Source organism: Chaetodon auriga, chromosome 13 (genome assembly GCF_051107435.1).
Source record: "Chaetodon auriga isolate fChaAug3 chromosome 13, fChaAug3.hap1, whole genome shotgun sequence".
NCBI lineage: Eukaryota > Metazoa > Chordata > Actinopteri > Chaetodontiformes > Chaetodontidae > Chaetodon > Chaetodon auriga.
Window position 1 is genome coordinate 18,115,774 of NC_135086.1, and position 6,000 is coordinate 18,121,773.

Genomic DNA, 6,000 nt, shown 5'->3' on the forward strand with positions numbered 1-6,000 from the left:
GTACTCATGTAGTACTCATGTCGGGGGATTAGCTCAAATGGTAGAGCGCTCGCTTAGCATGCGAGAGGTAGCGGGATCGATGCCCGCATCCTCCAAGAAGACTTTGGGTGGCACGGTGGAACAGTGGCAACACTGTCGCCTCACAGCAAGAAGGTCTTTTGCTGTGAGGAAAAAGGCCTTTCTGTGTGGAGTTTGCATGTTCTCCCCGTGTTCACCTGGGGTATCCTCCATAAAAAAATATACCCCCACTAAAAAACATGCAAGAAGTTCACCACCTGACCGATGGTGACGAAAGGAACTGGGTCCCCGGGCGCCGGTTGGATGGCAGCCCACCGCTCCTGGTTTGCCGCGGAGGAAGGACGACCAGGATGGGTTAAAGGCGGAAGTCAAATTTCACCAGTGCATGGCGTGTGTGGGCATGATATGGCATGTATCTGTGTGACAAATAAAGGGGATTGTCCCTCTGATTCTCCTTAGAGTGACATGCTGAATGACCTGTCCTGTAGCGTCTGGGACAACAAAAGGTGGGACAACGAAAGAGAGGAAAAGTTTGTTGAGCTGTGGCACCTAACTGTGGGAATATCCTTATCATTCCTAATTCCAGAAGATGAAGTAGCCTGTTTGATGTGGCCAACACGGCCAAGTCTGCTCCTTGTAGAATAAACTGTATTGTATTGTATAAACTGTATTGTTTACGGCTGAATTTTATTGTTCCTGTGACTTACCTTTTATTGCTTTTTGTCAGTTTGGAGCCTCCGTAAACCAGTGATGAGGCATGTGCAGTTTCACTTGAATAGGTCACAAGCCACAAAGTGTGAGAACCACTTTTCCTCGAGCAGCTTTTCTCCGTGTGCCGCCTCGTTAACCCCTACCGGGAATCAATTGTGTCTGTCAGTCTTCACAATTTTCAGGTCCATTTGGTCAATAGAACAACTCTACTGGACCAGGTTTTTATATTCTACCCTGTACAATCAATTACTACTCAGACATCATGTTCTTTTCTTCATCACTTACATCTGCCTTCTGTTCTTGCCTTTGTTGTTTTCCACTCACCTAAGTGGGCCTTGAAGAGTGTGATTTCACAGAAGGTCCGCTGACTGCTGGGAACCCTGACTGGTCACAGAGAAAAACATCAATATGTCGTAGGAAAGATAACACAAAGGGACAGACGTGTGCTAGTTCTGAAGTTAGTTATTGGAGTTTGGCCCGCTGATCAACAGTCAGCGGCAGCAGAAGCAGCAACAGTAGTGCCAAACAGCTCCTGGAAGTAATGGGAAAGGGAAAGATGAGCTGATTCACTTTGAGTGAATGTTTTCACATGTGACCCTCTGTGTGAATTGAACTCTCATTAGGTGAGTGAATCTGTCAAACCTTTACACCATTCTCTTGTACGGTCCTTTTGACTTTGGTTGCATTGAGGCTGTTTCATTTCTGTGCGTATGTGTATTTCGAGCAGTGATCTGCCAGCCCAGCCGGCTTTGACACTGAGGACCCTCTGGTTGGCCCCCTTCGCCGTTGTTTGTCTGGTGCTGGAATGTGTGTGTGGCTCCTGGAGGAATAGCTGTCCTCAGTACAAGGTGCAGTCTGCACCCTGGCACTGTTTAATTGCTGACAACAGCTCAACTAGAGGAGACAGTTGGTGAAATTAATATCCACTCCTAACTGGCTGACCCGTGTGCTGTGCAGTTCACCCTTACAATTAATGCTTGCTCAAATTGGTAAGGATGTCAATTGAATTCACAGGGACCTAATTACCGGCCTCTGTTTCCTAGCACAATTCTTTCAGAGTGTTGTAGGCAATTATGTTATTTCATTTCCTCTTTTTTCTTCAAATTGCTATATTCAGGTTATATCGCTGCCCTAAATTATTAATGTTAGCTTTATGGCAAAGATTTCCACCAGCCATGTTTTGTCAGCATTGTTGTTGTAATTCAGAATTGCTTTAGCAGTCCTGCTTGTCTTTTTTCCTTTAAAAGGGGTAAGTGATCCTGTAAGGAAGCTCACCAAGTTTCTAAATGCACATGCCGTTGTATTATCAAAGGGAAATACTTTTCCTCTATTTGAACATGTCTCCCGGTATATCCTTTGGTACTTACAAGGAATCATTTCAGTTAGAGAAAGTCTTGATCCTCTTTCAGCCATGAAATATTGATTAAAAACAGCAGAGTGATAAGTCACAGATACGACTTTGAAATGCAGAGGTGGGTGAATTCATTACAGTGAGTCACCCAGGACCAAATCCTGCTGCAGCGACATCATTATCAGCAGTGTGCAATGATATCATGTGTTCTGCAGTCAGCCTTCTCATTGGCTCATGGTGAGACATTTATGCTGATTTAAATTACAGGTATAATAAGAGCTGACTGGAACTTGGCTGTCTCCTTTAATGCCATTGGGGAACAAGAACAATTATATAAAAGAAATTATGTAATGGCATAATGATAGTGCCAGCAAATGAGGAAAGCAATTGACACCCTCATCAGCACCTAAGAGCATTTATAGTACAGCTTGGTAATATCTCCACACATACTGAATATTGTAGGTTGATTTGCCTGCTTTAAACATGACTGATGGATCAGGATATTGATGGACTTCATGGCCAAACCTGTTTGAAGATGAAAGAAGAAAACTTTTCGCTGGTGCAACTGAATGAAAGAAATCCCACTTGTGGGTCAAAGAGGATCTATTCTATCCTGCATTTTATTTCCTCTTTTTCAGTCTTCGCAGAGAGCAGATGTGTCTGTACTCAAACCGTGCTCTGATCTCCAAGAGCAGAAGAGGAGCAGAGCAACAGGGTTTCCTGTCAGCCTCCCACCAGCCCCATACAGGACTGAGGTGAGCAGCCAGCCTCTCCCAGGGTGGATCTTCTGCCTCATCCTGCTCACTTTGCAAGCTAATCTCCCCCTACCTGGGCAGCCATTGACCCAATGCAAGACATTCTGTATGTAGGATAATGCCAGATGGGACAGCACATTAGTGGTATTGATTACCTATTAGATTGAGGAGGGTTTGTCAGGAAGACCGAGGGTGGTGTCTTGGAGGAAATGCAGCCTACAACAGCTGTGTTCCAGCTGGTGAATCACCAGATAGCTGCTTTAGCATGGCCTACAGTTGAAAAAACAAATCAACCCTCTCGAATCAGAGTTAAATCTGTCTCCATAGTAGAGGTCAACAGCTGCTGCTCCTCAGTCAGGAAATCAGGCTGGCTGGGAGAGATTACTAAAGGGCACAGGAGGATTAATGAGCACAAAAAAGATGTGAGATGAAAGAACATACAAACACAACAATACACTATCTACTGATCCACCTTTAATGTTCCCTGCTCTGCTCCAACCCATTCACAATGAAGAAAATGTACTGTTATCACTTGGCTTGGCAGTAACTGTAAATTTAACATACATTAAACTGTCAATTACGTGACTTTTATGGCGTCACATAATTTTTTCAGTGTTTTAAAGAGATAGTTTGGAAAAAATGCACATCGATTCCACTCACATATCTGTGCATTCAGTGTAAGGCTACAGTGGCAGCTGCTTATCTTAGCTAAGCATAAAGACTGGAAACATCTAACTGTCTGTAGGTAACAAAATCAGACTACCAGCACCTCCAAAGCTCACAATTAGCACTTTTACCTTGCATGTTTATTTGCACATAAAAACCAAAACGTAAAAACATCGATATGTGGTTTTAGAGGGAGACTATGTGCTGGACTGCTTCTTGGCTGGGAGCAGTGAATTCCTGGAGTCTTGTTGCCACCACGAGGTTACCAGACATCCACCAAGGAATTCATAAAGTTGCTGCACCCATCCAAGAAATAGCCTGGCGCATTGCCTCCCCTGTAAAACCACAAACTGATATTGTTACAATAGCTTTTGGATAAAGCAAGCGACATATAACATGTTAATTAGTGAGCTCTAGAGGTGCTCGTAGGTTGATGGTTTTCCTTTAGACAGGGTCAGGCAAGCTGTTTCCAGTCTTTATGTAAAGCTAAGATAAGTGGATTTATATTAAATGTACAGAATAAGAGTATTTTCAGGAAACAAACAAACTAAAGCAGACAAATCCTTCTGAAAAATTTGTGTGTCTTATGTGAAGTCTCGCTTGGTGGAAATGTAATTCAAGTTATTTCCACCACCAGTGAGAAAGCTTGAAATAGTTGTTATGGTTCATGTGAAGCCATAAAGAGCCAAAGTCCTTAGAAATCAGCCAGTGGTTTTGAGAAACATGCTCAGTCTAACATCCTCAAGTGGCTTGCATTACAATGAGAAGCGGGTGTTTATCAAAAACTGCCCGGCTTAGTGGTGACGTTAATTAAGAAAAAGGATTATTCTCCAAAATAATTTGAGCAGAACCACAGGAATGTGGCACCTCACAAACTCATATCACAAGGAGACGATTCACTTGTAGCTGGAAGATGTTTTGGTTTGCTGATTGCCAGACAGCAGAGGTTGTGAAAACTGTTAATATCTAATTAAAGATATAAAATCACAGAGGCTCTCAAGCCTGAAACATCGCATCAATGGTAACCATGGCAACAATGAGGCTGTTTTGTGAGCTGTCAAGACTGAATGTGGTGAAAATTAGTTTTGTAAACCCATAGATAGGTATAATAGCTAGCAGGAAGCAGAACCTGTAGGCCACTACGTGTCAGAGAAACACGTCGCATTTCACAATGAAGAATGTGTCACTTATGACACAAATCACGTAGTTTGTGTGAAATGTCAGTGGAAGTGAAATTTGTACCACAGCAGCAGAACTGTTAAGGATCTAAAGGCTTTAAACCCTGACAGTGACTCCTCCACAGGTCCAGTGTTGTTCTATACACAGACACTATGGCACATGTATGATGCATGGAACAGAGCTGATCCCCTCTGCTCAAACCGCTTCATTCGTTTTGCTCCTAAGGACATAAAGTATCAGCTCAGGAGAGCATGAAATTGAGTTTAGAGACAAATGGGAGTAAGTGATGTTCCCATGCTAACCTAGAGCAAACACCCAGGCCATTAGCAAGTTAACAAGCCAAACACGCTAATAAGCAAAACTCTTCTCTTTGCTTTGTGAACGACTTCGGAGCACTTAGGCGGTTTAATGATGAACAGAGGTAATGGCTGGACGGCAAACAGACAAGGATACAGCCAGGAGGCAACTGGTGGTCACTTTGTTTCCCAACTGTGGAATCTGATGGCTATCGACATGAAAGCATGCAGAGCTCAAAGGAACTTTCAAAAGTAAAGTGACTTCGCCTGGCCCTCAGCTGGATGTTCTTCCTGGGTGTTTTAGCAACATTGAAATATGACGTTAACGTGACATTTGTGTACATAGTGTACATTCAGTAGCTCTATATATCTTAAAAATTGAGAATAGTAAGTCAACTAAGTCTGAAAGTCACTGGTTACTAGTGGAAGTCCTGTTGTAGTGCAGACACTGATGACTGCAGTGTAGTTTAGACAACATAATCTCAAGGACATGAATTCATCAGAGAGTGTAGTTTGCACATGCACAGCCAGACTTTAACTGAGACACAAATGAGACAAGGTGTGCTGGCTAATAAAATACAGCAGAGAGGACAGGATTTACCTTTGCTCCTGAGGTGGAAAGTTTTTAATTCAGCTTTGCGTACATTGGAGCAATGGCAAAGGTTTGGCATTTATATTAAATTAACAAGGATATGAGAGGAATTGGAACTGAATTCTCCACAGAGAGCCTCGAGAATGTCAATATGAATGATGGGCATTCATCCAAAACAAACAAATTGTCAAACAGTGATTTAGGAGCCACGGCTCTGGAGGAATCTCTAAGGGGTACCCTGTTCCAGCTCCAGTTCCAGCTTCATTCCCCCTGGGCCTGCAGTCAAGTGTGAAGCAGATAGCAGCTGGCGTATCAACGTCCCATACGCCTGGGACTTCAGGGCAAAAGCCTTAGAAAGATGAACTCACCCTTTTGCAGCCTTAAAGTCCAAATTAAATTACAGACAGCAGTCAGACAGTAGAAAATCAGAGA

The 6,000-nt window shown here is 43.1% G+C and overlaps 1 non-coding gene across 1 annotated transcript; it reads left to right on the forward strand.

Moving 5' to 3' along the window:
* Positions 1-22: 22 nt before the first annotated feature.
* trnaa-agc (transfer RNA alanine (anticodon AGC)) lies at positions 23-95 on the forward strand. Its single transcript has one exon. It is a non-coding gene; the product is annotated as a tRNA-Ala (tRNA).
* Positions 96-6,000: the final 5,905 nt, after the last annotated feature.